Source organism: Dermochelys coriacea, chromosome 7, assembly GCF_009764565.3.
Source record: "Dermochelys coriacea isolate rDerCor1 chromosome 7, rDerCor1.pri.v4, whole genome shotgun sequence".
Taxonomy (NCBI): domain Eukaryota; kingdom Metazoa; phylum Chordata; order Testudines; family Dermochelyidae; genus Dermochelys; species Dermochelys coriacea.
Genome location: NC_050074.1, coordinates 84,745,506 through 84,760,841, shown reverse-complemented (window position 1 = coordinate 84,760,841; position 15,336 = coordinate 84,745,506). Strand labels below are relative to the sequence as shown.

The following is a 15,336-nucleotide window of genomic DNA, read 5'->3' as shown; positions in this document are numbered from 1 at the left end:
CCCCACTGACTCTTGGGGAATGCTGGCTGCAGGAATATAGCCACCTCCTGCATGGGAGAACTAGATGGGGAAGGAGCTCCTTTTGCCTCTTTCTGTCCCTCAGCACATTCCTGCTGGAACAGTCCTAAGCACTGGATTGGACACAAGAGACTGGGCTCTGTCCTGGCACTGCCACTCGGTTGTTGGGTGACCCTGGGCAAGTCGCGTCCGTGCCTGAGCCTCATTTTCCCCATCTGTAAAATGGGGATAATTTCTACTAGCCTCCTTTGAAAAGCACTTTGAGATCAATGGATGAAAAGCACTACATAACAGCTTGGCACTATTATTTTATATTAATTTGGTCCCATAGCATTTCCCCGCTCCCCAAGGAAAGGGATTTGTCAGCGGGATCGTTTCTGAGTTGTTTGTTCTCCCCTCCACAGCATCATCACAAGTTTCTACTTTTAACAGTTATTTTTGGTAAAGGAAAATTAAATAGAAGTTAGTTTTTAAAAGGTGCTGCTTTCACTGATATCGCAGAGGCCAGCGCATCCCTGGCAAGATTGGGTTTCAGAAAGCAAAGCTGCCTCCCCACTGTCTCTGTGCATGACAGCTGAGTTCCACCTTCACGCTTGAGAAACTCTAAACCGCACAGTGAAAAGCAAGGGGAAATGTGAAACCATCCCAATAACTTTAAAACCAGAGGCAGCGGCGGCGCTCCAGGAGGCTGTGAGAACAGGCCTGAGGAATCCCAGGAGAATGCTGCGATCTGGCTGGCTGAACAGTGTTACCCATTACCGTCACTGTTTGGTGCCCAGGAAGAAGGGTACATTCAGCATAGTCAAATCTCTGGCAAACTGTGTATCTGCCGTCACTTGGTCACTCCATGGGATGACTGAAGATAGCACCAAGGTTGCTGCAAGTTTGGCAGGAGAAGGTGGTTCGGGACTTGAAAGATGGTGTGTTTCCTGTCGTTTTGCTTTTTGTTTTACAATGGTAGGTAAAGTGTGATTTAAAGAGAGAGAGGAAATTTGTTGAAGAGCCCCTGCAGGGCTTTAGTCCACTAACGTCTTTGGGAGTCACCTCCGTGCTCTGAAGTCCCTGCAAGGCATGCTGAACCTTTCTCCAAAGGCTGATGCTCAGAATTTCTCTTTGCTAATGTTGGGCAGGAAGAAGAATATGTCTTCAGCTTGCCTTAGCTTTGATCACACCTCTAGCTTCACTTTCATTCTCACTTATTCCTCACTTGGTGCGGTTTCAGCAAAGAGGGGTTTACAGCAGAGAAGACAGGGAAAGTGGAGGGAAATAGAAAACATACCTTATTCCATCCATGCCCTCTTCATCCCCCCCCAACAACACACACACACACTGTGACAATTTGGGAAATTTGTCTATGAACTTATGAATTGTGTTTTGAGATCATGAGTTCTCTCTGTGTGTATATATATTGATCAGACTGCAAACTCCTTGTTGAATGTGGGGCTTGTCTGCCTCCTCTGTTTTTACCTCCCATGGTGGACTGGAGTTCCAAGTGCCAGTGAAACAGGGCTAACGGTGGACAATCGTTAAAGCTTGGTGGTCCTTTGTTCACAGAGAAGTACCCTTGGACAAAGATTTAATCACCACCCAGAAGAACCAGGGTGCCCAGTGAGCTGGTAACTAAGGAACAGCTCACTGGTGTGTGTGTGTGTGTAGGAAGGATTTTGATCACCTGACAAAGCTAATGAGGGGGTCACCTGACAAAGGATCCTGGAGGTTATAAAAGGGAGGTTATTTCCCTGGCTATTTTGGAGAGAGGGAGGAGAGATCAGAAGCAGAAAGCTGACTTCTGAAGTCAGCTGAGACTCCATGTTCCAGAGGAGAAGAAGAAGCCATGTGCAAGAGGGCAGGAGGAGAGGAAGGATTCTTGACTCTCTGAAATACTGACCTGAGCCCAAAGAGCACTTGAGTGGTGAGGAAACTGAGGTAGTGAAATGCATGTAGGTGTTTTATTATTTTGTCTGGCTCTGTATATCTTTTGTGCTAGCTAAAGTAATTGCTTTAGAATTCCTTTTGCAAAGCCTTTTTGTTATGTGCTTCAACTGTCAGGTGCCCAGGGAGACATAAAGCAGTGCTTACATGCGTGGAGCTCTGGGAAAGGATAGGTGTAAGCCATTGGGGATTCTGAGGGAGCCGGCACTAGTCTTGTGGCCTACTCAGTTGGACTGTGGGATCTCCGCTTTCAGAATGGAGCGCTACACAGAGGAACTGCATCCTGAGAGCGTGCTTAGAAGCCCAAAGACAGAGGCAGTGCATGGGCTCTGCTCAGTCTTGGGAAGCCTAAAAGCCTTCAGCCAAGTGTGTGGGGCCCAAACACAGCAGCCTGCTGCATGTCCAACAGGGAGAGCTTTTCTAGGGCTGTGACACACACACACTCTATCTACTCCCATTGAAATCAATGAATAAACCCAGATTGACTTGAATGGGAATTGGATAGGAACCTTAGTGAACAAATCAATGCCCATATGTCTAATTATAGATTTGCTAAAATGTTAGTCTAGTGTGGTCCAACCGAAAACCTCATATCTGAGCTAATTTTAAGAAAGTCCCTAATTTTGAGAAAGTCCAGCTCTAGATCTAAACTTCTTAGTTTAGAATACATCTATATTTACAATAGAGAATATCAGATATGGTTGTTGATTAAACTAGTTAGTTTATGGAATATCTAAAATAGTCAACTGAGTTGTACCAGGAATCAATTTAACACATATATAGAATTTCAAGGGACTTCACCCAGCATTTAAAATTACAAGGAAAGGGGAGGGATATTTGTACATGAATGAAAACCTGGATTTGCACATGCAAACGTAATTTGCATGTGCCAGGTCTGGCCAATCACCACATGCAGTTGTGTTTGTTTTATTTGTGCAGAATGTAGGCGTACAAATTATGCCAATGGTTTTAGAGATTACTATAGAAAATGTTCCTGTCTGTGTTAAACTGAATGTTATTTAAAAACAAGAAAATTGGTCAGTACTCTTTTTTTTCTCAGGAGTTCATGGAGGATTGTAACCTCTACAGCCACCCTTAATGTCCTGTATTGCAGTCAGAAAGCTCCTGGCAAAGGTTGAGCAGAGATGAGTCATTTTTGGAGTACAACAATACAGACAAAGCTTTCAGGGGCCAAGGGATGAACAGGTGAAACCTGAAACTGTCTCCTAATGTGTGCAATGAACAGTAGAGGGAGGAGCTTAAATGGGTGAAGTATTAATTCTGTTAACATTTGTTTTTTGCATAAGGTCATAAACAGGAGGCAAGCCCTAAATTCATTTGGAAGAGGGAAACTGGGGTCTAAAATGACAAGTGGTACGTAGTATGAGGTACAGTTGAGAGGGTCTGAGTACTGCTCTTCATACACCGGAAGGGGTTGCTGTTGAGCAAAGAATAGGAACAGTGGGGAAATGAATAAGGCAAGATCATTTGGGATACATTTTCACTATGGTGTTGGATCCTGTAAAGCTGTGGACTTCTGCATATTTCCATATTTATATATGAAAATCTCACAAAGTGGCTTAAAGGCAATTGAAATAAAAACAGGGCTGTCAGAGCTGGAAAGGTACCAGCACATTTCTAAAAGCCCATTTAATACAAAGGTACGGATTTGAGCAGGCAGAGGAATTTTGTGTGCAAAATGCTCACCAAACCCGCATTTGGAACCAATTAGATCTGGCTGCTACTGAAACTGGGTGGTGCATTGGGCTAACATGAGTTTGCAGGCTTGGAGTCCTTCAAACCTGGCTTAGATCACAAGTGCAATGAATTTGGGGCCTCAGCTTAGATCCTTATGATCCTTTGCATCCATTACAAAAACACTACGCTGTTAGTAGACTCTACTTGGAAAAGACATCATATTGGTGTAGCAGGAAACACTCTATGTTAGGAATGAGTTGCACTGGCAGAGCTGCATGTGGGCCCAGTCTTGGAACAGAAGAGGGTGGTGCTGCCGGCTGGGACTGATCTAGGGGATGGAGGGAATCTTGTACAGCACCTGCCCACATTGGTTCTCATCAGTGATACCTATTGTGAGCATTACCACACCATAAGCCAATTTCATAATGTTACTGCTAAAAGTATGTGCTCTGACTATCAAGATATCAGTATAATGTCTCTGTAACTGTGAGCAGTGGGGTTCAGCTCCTCCACCCTGGCACAAAGCCCAGAGGAACCTGCTTTGCACAGAATTCTCTGTGGGGCTGAGCTACAGTAGTGGCCCATGTGCTCCCTTTCTGTAATTGTGTACTCACTGCCCATGCTTTTGCCCTTCTCTGCACCACTCCCAGTCTCTCCACATTGCTATGAAGGGAGCCACAGCAGAACATTGCTCCACATATTGTAGGGGATTAGAGTCCCCTGATGGGGCATCTTGGCAGCCTGCCTCACTGTCTATACCGCAGATCCCCCATAGCTCTGCTGCAGTTAGGGACCTCCCTGCCCATAGAAAGGGTGTCTTCACTGAGAGGGTGATCCAAGCTTAAGATCTGGATTGAATGGCTTGGCAGCTGCAACTAAGAAAGCTCATACACACACAGAGTAATTCTTGATACATTTCTGTTGTCTTCGTGGAATAACTGGGAAACCTGCTGCAGCTAATTTAATACCTGTGAATTCCTACAGCTAGACTTGTGAGACCATGTGGCAGAGTAGGCAAAGTATGTGGATTACACTGCGAAGAGAGTGAATTCACAACATACTAAGGTTGCATTTTTATCAGCATTTCTATTTACTGTTCTCTCTGTTCTATTTACTCTTCATCTCTAGTGGCTGTGCCCTTTCATATCCAATTTTTGGTTATCAGTCAAAATAGCATTCTAGAATCACTGGTCTGGATCCTCCTTTCAGGTCTCTGTTTTTTGGGGGGTTTTTTTTGTGGGTCTGTTCCTGTGGATTAAGTTGAAGAGTCACTACAACGGGCTATACTTACGTTTGATTCTAGGTCAAAGGCCTATTGCACAGGCCTGGAGCAGTACTGCAGGCTCCAAAGTTGTTGTTTCCTACACAATCCCTGCCTACCATCTTCCTGCTCTTGACTCTTTTTATTCCTTGCTCCCTTTGCTCTTCACCACTATAGTACCTGTCTCTTTGTATCTTTCTCCCACTCTGATCTTTGTACTTATGACCATTCAGCCTCCTGGTGTTGGAGACCTGGCCCTGACTCTGCCATGCTTCAACCCACTTCTCATTCAGCTCCCTCCTGAAAATGCAGGCCTTCCAAAAGACCTCACCATCACCATGCAGAAGGTTTGTCTAATGAGTAGGGTACTAGAAACTTGGTGTAAATTCCTGCCTCTGCCACAGTCTTCCTGTGTGATTTTGGGCAAGTCAATTAATCTGCTGTGTGCCTCTGTTCCCCAACTGTACAATGGGGATAATACTTCCCTACCTCATGGGGGTGTTGTGTGGATAAAATCCATTAATGCTTGTGCTCAGACCCTATGGGGATGAGGGCCATATAAGTAACTAGATGGACAGAGACTTGCTAACCAGTTGAAACTCCTATAAAATAAAAAATCCAGCCGTAACCCAAGAAATTGCAGGCAAGCAAAGCCCTCAAATTTTAACTACACTGCCTCCCATTACAGATCCTTGCTCACCTTCAACTGTATGTTGGCTTTTTAGGCCCTGATCCTCCATAGGGTTCTGCATAGAGTATAGGCCCTGCCTGCATGGTTCTCAGTGCAAGATCGGGGCCTAGATTTTATAGGTCTGGGATCTTGGAATGACTCTCAACGTTCATGTGTATATCAAGGAATGAAGCTGTGGAGAATGTTAGGGTGTGTGTATTGCATTAATATTATTATAAATACAAGATATGTGAGAGGTAAAATATGTAGGTGGCAGTTAGATAGTGGTTTGTATCCTAAGGCCTCTGAGGGCCCTTTGGGCATCTACGGGTCACCCTGGAATGTTGGTTTGAAAGTCAGTTGTGGGACAGAGTGTGGAGCCTTCCCAGATGGAGCTGGTTCAGTCCGGGCTTGCTGAAGTTGCCAAGAAAAGTCTCCCCAACCCAGATTCCAGAGACTGGTTCATCAGGGATGGTGGAGGACTGGGCTGTTGAGAGAGTAGCAGAGGGACCAGATTGGGAGAACATCAGACTCCGTGGCTTATGAAAAGGAAGCCTGAACTGGAGTATGAAATGAGACTTTATGGGCCTTGAAAAGGAAAGTGGAAGCATATCAGACGGTTGGTTCTGGAGTTAATGCATAGGTGTTAATGGCAAATAATAAATGACAAGCTTGTTAACTAAGTCTGGAGTAGAGCTGTGGTGAATGGGGATTTCTGTAGCAGCTTTGGAAGAACATTACCCTCTACAGGCAGAAATGAGGTCACCAGGACACACAAACCTGGCAGGAGAAATAAAAGGAACAAAAGAGACTTAAATAATAACTGTAAAGAGTAAAGGGATTTTGACCCCGCCATGTGACGTTGACTGGTGTCAAATGACTGAGGACAGGAAATAATGTCGAAGTAAACTGAATCTTTGGGGGAACAGGAGCAAATAAAGCCACCTGAGTCATATGCTCCAGAAGGACATCTGGCAGTGACTAGAAGGCAGTGGTTGATTTTCTGGAAGCCAGTGGTACTGCAGGAAAATCAAAGAGGGTGAAATCTTTCTAATTGCAGGTCCACAGGCACCGCAGACTTACAGTTCATGCCAGTTGGAATGGGGAGGACAGTGCATAGTGCTAGAGAAATTCATTACATTTCAAGAATATTGTGATCAACACTTCAATGAACCTTAGGAAGGGAAATTTTCTTTACAAGAAACAAGCTGCCAGGTCAGACTACTGACCATTATCTCATAGACCTACGTGGCTAAGTCCATGTGGATATGGACAGTTAGACTAATTAGAGAGCCAATTATTTGTGGTATAATTGATAATCAATGCAGAGTAAGGTTACTACAAGAAATGGACTTGACTTTCAAAAAGAAAACTGACAGGTTTCAGAGTAGCAGCCGTGTTAGTCTGTATTCGCAAAAAGAAAAGGAGTACTTGTGGCACCTTAGAGACTAACAAATTTATTAGAGCATAAGCTTTCGTGAGCTACAGCTCACTTCATCGGATGCATCCGATGAAGTGAGCTGTAGCTCACGAAAGCTTATGCTCTAATAAATTTGTTAGTCTCTAAGGTGCCACAAGTACTCCTTTTCTTTTTAAAAAGAAAACTGGATGTTTGCCGGGCTAATGAAAACTGCTTCTCAAATGAACTTTAGCAAGGAGTGAAATAACTGAAGTGTATCTTAGCACTGAGAATATTACAACATACCAACGTGTTGTTATGATCACCATTTCAGAGACTATGCCATTCCCAGCAAAGTTATCACCAGCCCTGAGGGTCAACCCTACTGGAGAAACAGAAGATGTCTAAACAAAACCAAGGACATTGGCCGTCTGTTTCTTGAGGTTATTCAGAATGTTACTACTGGTGCACATGTGCTGACACAGACCACTGATGATGAACTATACCAAGAGCAGAAAATACAGACTTCAGGTGGCAGATCCTCCTCAGCACCGGAATGTGCAACTGCAGAAGGAACAATTTTGATAACAAGAAATGGTCATAGGCTCAGGAAGCCACTGATGATGTTCAGAGATAGTAGTTACTGACAGATGTGTAATACAAAGCAAAACAATCCACTCATCTGTTAAGGGAATACAAGTCACCTAACCAGATAATTACCTGAGATGTTTTGGAGTGCTGTATAAATTTGCTATATTAGTTACATTTTATTTCAAGAGATTGTTAGAAAATAATGGGAGGGTGGGAGAAGTGGGGATAGAAGTGAGAGAAATGCCAAATATGTTTGTTTCATATTCTTGTTGATGCTTCATTTTCCCCCAGGTTCTCTAACCAACTCTAGTTATTTATTTGATTAAAAAGAAACAAAGGGAACATGTAACAGAGGCCACTGGGTAGTGGTGCAAATATGGGATGGGATTTAACCGGGGCTACAGAAGGGAAGTACAGCTTCCCATCCTGTGCTCAAAGGAGAGGGGAGCAACATGTCCTGTCCCTGAGCTGGGAGAGCAATGCTCCTCCCCAGCTCCCTCCTCCCTGGCTGGTATAGTGTGAGCTCCCCCTTCTGTTTCAATTTATTTTAACTGCTGGGTATAACCTTTTGAAACGCTGACCCATGTCATGTGATTGAGACACAGTCTCTTCCCAGCACTCCTCTGTGTCATTCCTTCATCACAGTCATGTAAGCATCTACAGCCTGCTAGGTTCTTCACGGACAGGTATAAAGACAAGAGGCCTGATCCTCCTCTAAATTGGGGTAGCTCCATTGTCTTCTGTCACAACCCTGGGTTTCCTATGACTAGGTATCTGTTGCCTGCTGCCACTACCAAGCTTCTCACTTGAAAATTTTACCTCAGGACACTTCTCCCTTTGTTCCCTTGTTACAAAGACTCTGTCCCCATGCGCAGGGGTCCCCTGATAGTGATGTCTGTCAGTGTTGCAGAAAATGGCAGCAAAGAGGCATTCTCTTCCCACCCTAGGTTCTTATTTCTGCTGCAGCACTTCTACTTTGTGCCAACCCAGAGAGCTAGGAACTGAACCCAACTCAGATCCTTTGCATGGCAACTCACCGTACTGGACCAAACCACTGGGGCAGCCCAGCTTATGGTACCGTAGTTGTTGCCTCCAAGTACCAAGGACCATTTGAGCAGCAATAGTCAGAAACCTAAAATATGGCAAAAATAAAATCTTCTCTGGTTTGTGTGGTGCTTGGGAAGCAGCATCTAGAGAGCTGCTTGGGGTGAAATGGAGATTCTGTTTGTACCACTTCTGAATTGTAGAGGATTTTATTAAATTGTATCATGAAATGACCATATCATGGAAAGCCTATATGTACGTGGATCCCCCATGAGCTAGCAGGGTTATGTCATGTCTCTGCCAGTCCAGAGACAACAGTGAGTGATCAGCACTCAGCAATAGATCAGCCGGATCCTCTGTTCAAAGAAAAACACCTTGGGACAATGGATTTGCTCTAGCTGGGAGAAGATACTTCCTCCTCTCATCTGAAGGGAGGGGGAGCTTGAGAGTAGTGGAAAGTTACCAGGAGCAGAACAAAAGAATCAGTTGACCCAGCAGTATCTATAAAGGGACTCACAGAAGGGAGCGGGGACAGTCATTTTACATCAGATTACGATGAGGGAGGTTGCTGCAGGGGCAGGGTAGTAAGGGGGTGAAGGCCCGTGCTGGTCTGCCTGCCTGATTGACTGAGGGAACACAGATAATCCCCAAGGTCGAGTTAGTGAGGGACATTGCATTTAGTATGTTTTATTATTTTGTGTGGTCTGTGCTTTGCACCTGCAGGGGCTAGACAGCTGCACTGAAGGTTCCAACTCTTTGAGGGGGTGCTGGATAGAAGTCTGCACTCTGAAAGTGCGTCTAGGGACACCACAATTGAGAGCAGTGAACATAAGAATGGCCATACTGGGTCAGACCAAAGGTCCATCTAGCCCAGTATCCTGTCTTCTGACAGTGGCTGGACTCCATTCAAGATCCTAGAGCTTGAAACAACCTGAGAATCCAGAGTGCAGGGGCTTGGATTCCCCTTCCAGCAGTCCTAGCGGGCGGCAAGGAAGGGGTGCTCAGTAGGATCTGTGACACTGATAAATAATATGCAGCATTTTCCTCTTAACTGACATGCTTGAATCTGTCTCCATTTGACAAATCAGGCTACTTATTATAGGTGATAATGTATAAATATTGCAGGCATTCATTTTACATCTGGGTACCCAGATAGTAAAAGCTGTCAGAATCCCCCCTATATAGCAATTACTGTCCATGGGTCTTTTCCTTTCTCCTCCATCAACTGAAAAGGATATCAAGGGCAAGATGGAGTATAGGGAGATTTCCCTCTGCCTTAGGTTGAAAGATTTTTCCATATGAAAGGCATTTTTAGACTAATACAGCACTGGCCCAGGCAGTAGCACAGAGGAGCAGGGCTAATTTCTCTTGCTTAGACAACATCTCCAGTAGCTAGCCTGGATACTACGCTACTTTTCCCATTCACATTGCAAAAGTCTATCTTTTGTCGTTAGCTTTTTCTTTTTCTTTAGAAAAATGGGTGAGTTAGGGTCTTATTCCTCAACGCTTGCATCTTGTGCAGTCACTTACATCTGGGTAAAGGGAATGGAGAGAGGATGTAAAGCACTACCCATTCCTAGTGATTGCATTTTACACCCACTTTGCACTCTAATTCAGATGAATACACAAGGGGCAAAGCAATGGAGAGCTAGGGCTCTCCTTGCTTATAAAAGCAAGGGGCTCATAGAATCAGCTAACGCCAGATAGAGTGCAAGCAGACATTGTGCAAGCTTATCCCATGCGCAGCCTTGTCAAGGCATCTCAGTCTTGAGCTGCAGCACCCTGTTTCATTTGGGCTATCCCGCCTCTATCCTTTGCATATCTACCATGACTTGGGTCACTCTTTGCTCTTCTGGTCCAGAGACTTCTCCACAGAGCTTCCTATACACCTGCAGGACCCACTGCTATTCCACTCCTAGATTCCTAACTTTGCCAGTATGCCTTAGTCCTAACTCTTGCTATTGTGGGTCTCCTGGGCAGTCATGTCCAGTTGTGCAGTATTATGTTTTTCTACTATGCACAAATAGTCATTAGAGAGTAGGTCAAGCCCATCACACTCATTTTAATTACAACTAGATACTATGGTGGTGGGGGGAAGGAGATATGCGATTAGAAAGACAGACAGATAAGCTTTTCCTTTTCAGGCTTCTCAGAAGGCAAATTGAGACAAGGTCTGACTGCTCTTTATTTTTGCCCAGGGGTTGGAGAAGTTCCAAAAAGCATCTTAGCAATCACTGTGACACTATACATTGTAAGAAAAGAAGCCTTTCAGTGGTATTTGTGTGTGGCGAGAGTGAGTGTTCGTGGCCCTGCTGCTGACTGGCAGCTATGAAGACATGTTTTCCAATACAGGTATTAAGTGCTTTTTTTTAAAGTTAATTCTGGGATAGTCATTTTATTACAAAAGATTTCTTCAGCTCAGGCGTGTCCAGACCATCTGGCTGGAGTTTACTATGGCACAGCCCTCAATCCGTGGTAACAGGCACAATGCCATTCTAGGCGACTGACTATAAGACAGAAGATGCAGGTTAGTACAGCAGTCTGGACAACAGAACACATTCAATGGAAAGGGCTTTTTCTGGCAATCAGCATATTTACTAATAACAATAACTCCTTTTTTTAAAAACAACCTTCTGTCCATATACTATTTGTTGTTCTGATTTGTGGCTTCAGCCCAGCAGTGATGTTGTATGGAAGGCCTGAAAAATAGATCACAGAAGTAAGTCATACATAGAGAACCTGTAGGTGTCACCACTAGCGCTGTGCAAAACTTGGGGGATTTACCCCTTAAAGGCTTGCTTGGCTGTTTCCTTTGATTCTCATTCCTTGAGTTTTGCTTTGAATTTCAAGCCGTAAAATCTCACTGCTGTAAATTTTACATGATTTTGATGTAAAACTATAAATTTGGCTCCCATTTTACTTAAAACCGAGACAACTTGCACTCAAAAGTTGGGCCAGGGCTGCTAAAAAAAAAAATGTGTGAACGTTTCAGTGATCTTTTATGGAACTTTTTTGAAAAAGCCCTTTATAATTTAATAGTGATATATTTTCTGGGGAATGTTTAGATCAACCTATAGAATTCTATAATTGGGGCATGTATTTTGTATTAAATTCTATAGGATGGCATATTAAAAAACCCCTCTCTATTAAATAGAATTATTTCTTAAAATAATTTCTCTAGATCCCACTTTAATTTCTATAGAAGCCTATTGGTTGATTTCCTGTAACATTCTGCAGGCCTTTTTCCTAGGGCTGTTTGTTGATAGATAAGACTGTCTCAGCGCTTTTGGTTGTTCATAGAATGGTGCTATATGAGGCAGAGTTAGGGTTGTTTGGGTTACATTACCTGCATGAATGGCTTGTAAGTTTCTGCAAAGTGAAACCCTAATCTGCAATTACAAGGGCTTTCTAACATTTTTGTTTTCTGAAAAAACAACCAAGTCCTATGTTCTCTTAAAGTCTTCTTAAATTAAGAAAGTGACAGATTCTTTCATTTTTAACTCCAGACTAACAAAGATTTTCCCTTAGGCTTATGAATTTCTGAGATGCAGGAGCCCCTAAAGACCATTGCAAATTGCTCAGGCATGGACTCCTTCTTTCCTAGACATCCTTCAACCTCCACATGTTGCTTCTTCCCTCCTATTTCTCATACCAAACCCTTTGTGACTTTCTCTCTTTTACTCTTCCCAGACAATTCCAACTGGACAGATGTGCTTCCTGGTCATCTGTTTCCTCCAGTGTAGCTGTCTGCATTTGTGCTCTGCACATTTTGCAACGCATCCGAGGCCATGCACTTTTGACAAAGTGTGCATCAGATTGATGAATGAAAAAGCTGGTCAGAAATCCCCGCTCCAAGGCAAAAACTGGGAGTTTGGGGCCCAAAACTTGAAGTAGTCATGTTTTATAAGAAAAATCATTGTGTCAAAACCCAATTTTCCATAGGACATCAATTTAGACAAAAGATTTTTGACCAGTCCTAGTGCATTGATCTTTAAATATTCAGGGTAAATAGGACTAATCTCCTGAGATGGGATATTAGATGGATGGGATCTGAGTTACCCAGGAAAGAATTTTCTGTAGTATCTGGCTGGTGAATCTTGTCCATATGCTCAGGGTTTAGCTGATGGCCATATTTGGGGTCAGGAAGGAATTTTCCTCCAGGGCAGATTGGAGAGGCCCTGGAGGTTTTTCGCCTTCCTCTGTAGCATGGGGCATGGGTGACTTGAGGGAGGCTTCTCTGCTCCTTGAAGTCTTTAAACCATGATTTAAGGACTTCAATAGCTCAGACATAGGTGAGGTTTTTCGTAGGAGTGGGTGGGTGAGATTCTGTGACCTGCGTTGTGCAGGAGGTCGGACTAGATGATCAGAATGGTCCCTTCTGACCTTAGTATCTATGAATCTATGTTCTATCAAACTATGAAACTGCTGTGTTTGTGTATGTGTTCAATACACATGTTTACACATCAAAATATACAAGAGTTTTGTATTCTCATAGTAACATCTTCAAAAGCTCCACAGTCCCTACAATGCAGCCCTCAAAACCTATCAAAGGGATTTGTACTCATTAGTCACACCTGCAGGAGTGAAAATTGACGTTTCCATGGCCTTGTCTACAGTGGAGTTGTTGCATTAGTGCAATCCCCTCACATAGACATACTTCATTAGTGTAAACAAGAGTGCATTCAACTGGGGCAAGCCATATGGCCTCTAATTAGTTTGCATCCATGCAGTCCCATCTCCACTAGGGATTTGCACTGGTTTAGCTGTATTGGGCACTAAAATTCCTGGGGTAGACAAGCCCTAAACTAATATATTTTGGGAATGTGATGAGGCAAGGAAGTTTTTTGCAAATATATGAAAAGTGAAGGATGGAAACTTTTAAGTGAAGCTCCTGTGAACTGTGTGACTTTCTAGAAAAATCCGACCTTGGGATGAGCTGTGCTTGGATCAGTCTGTTTCTGGTAATGCTGTGGGTGGCAGGGCTATCTGAAAACTGGGTGTAGAACGAGAAGCTAGCTACTAGCACCCCTTTGTATTATTTACTTCACAAAGATTGTGTAAGCATATTAGATGAAAGATGCTGTACAAGTGTGGGCTAGTCTCATTGTTAATAGTTATTAGTAAAATTTGTAAAGAAAGAACTGACTGAAAAGTACTACAGCGGTCACTACATCTACTGCAGTTAAGGTTGCAAAGTAGTTCCAATTATAAATCAGTTGTTCACATTACAACAGGATTTACCTTTTGGGGATGAAACTTTCCATTCTTTGTCTCTGGAGGTATGTTTTTGTTTTGATAGTTTGAACAGTCTTTTTGGACTGTTGTTGAGTTTGGTGACAGAGAGGCTGGAAACCATCCTTTTCCTGGTTTAAAAACATTCTTACCACAATTTTTTGACCCGGGGCAGAGGCAGAATGCCTGACATCTGAAACTTGACAAGGACACACTGTCATTCTCAGTGAAAGGAGTGCATTGTGCCTGGTATGAGGGGAGAAATTTTAAAATAAAGACACTATTGGCTACTGGGAAGAAAAAAAAAAAAGCATGAGCTTGATCTGTGGATATCGGCTAAGATTCACTGTTTGTTTCCCCATTTTCTTATGTTAGACTTGACCTTGAGACCACACACACATTCCCTCTAGACACACTAATGGATTAACTCCTGCTTGCAAGGATCGCTACTCTGGTGATCAGGAAAACTTGAAATGCAGCACAGAACAGAATGTTTTTCTTTCGCAGTGTTTCAGCCTCCTGAAGTTTCAAGATAAATTTCATACCTACTTCAAGGTCATCTCAGGGACCTAATTCCTCTAGTGTGGTTGCCTAAGTGAGGGAGAGGAGGGATTTTCTGGATTGTTCCAGGGCAATGTGTGTCTAAGACAGGGTGTGAAGGAGGGAAAGAAATATGGGGGTCAGGGGGGTCAGAAAACAGGAATGTGCCGAAGTAGTAAGGACACTGAACCAAGCCTGTTCTGTGCTTAAGTAAGGAGGATAAAGTCTTCAGAAGGGCAATGTGTGTCCTGAAAGTCTGGGGGTGAAAAGCAATCTGCTATTGTGCAAGAAGCTATCAAATTTCTGCTCTGCTTCATTTGGAGCAGAGACTTGAACACACGTCTCCCACATCCCATATAATTGTCCAAACCACCAGGCTATTTTGGGATGGGGGGGTCTCTTTTTTTCATTTAAAAAAAATCCCTACCAGTCACCCTAAGTGGCATCAACACTTGTATTCCGCTAGGTTGCCTCTGGAGGTGCCAGTGCTGGAGAAGTCAGAAATCAGGTGCTAGTATTCTGTAGGATCTGCGCTGTTGTAGCTGCAGGAGGAGAAGGGAAAAATTAATTGAAAGTGTCAGTGTCTATACTTCATCAGTTAAAAATTGCCTATAGCCACCCAGCTGTGTCTTTAGTGTCAGCATGAAGATGTCTGTACCAGGAGGGAGCATTTAAGAGAGTACCGAGCACATAGTCTGGGGTTTTTTCCCTCATGGCAAGCAATTTTCCAGAGGACAAATGGATAAGAATATTCTTGATATACACATGGGCTAACTAAGGTCTACCTTTGCCTCTATTTTTCCTGGATGTTTTTCTCAACAGGTGGATGATTGGGATAACTTGACTTAATGACACTTTTTCAGCACTGATTTCAGTGGTGACAGTTACAAATGGTTTCAAGATAAGAAACAGGTGTTTCAGCATGGTCTGTCGGGCAGAAGACGAACAATG

General features: G+C 43.4%; 3 long non-coding RNA genes across 3 annotated transcripts in view; 2 read left to right on the top strand and 1 right to left on the bottom strand.

Annotated features, from left to right (window-relative positions):
• LOC122461111 overlaps window positions 1-12,495 on the top strand; it is a 67,512-nt gene extending 55,017 nt beyond the window's left edge. Inside the window, exons 2-3 of the long non-coding RNA XR_006282849.1 lie at window positions 10,812-10,965; window positions 12,304-12,495. This is a non-coding gene — a long non-coding RNA (uncharacterized LOC122461111). The remainder of the gene's footprint in view (window positions 1-10,811; window positions 10,966-12,303) is intronic.
• On the top strand, window positions 1,601-8,850 carry LOC119859118. Its single transcript, XR_005294109.2, has 3 exons — window positions 1,601-1,958; window positions 3,011-3,156; window positions 7,313-8,850. It is a non-coding gene; the product is annotated as an uncharacterized LOC119859118 (long non-coding RNA).
• Window positions 10,797-14,930, bottom strand: LOC122461110. The gene is made up of 3 exons (XR_006282848.1): window positions 14,813-14,930; window positions 13,855-14,044; window positions 10,797-11,120 (listed from the first exon to the last, which is right to left on the bottom strand). It is a non-coding gene; the product is annotated as an uncharacterized LOC122461110 (long non-coding RNA).
• Between the last annotated feature and the right edge of the window lie 406 nt (window positions 14,931-15,336).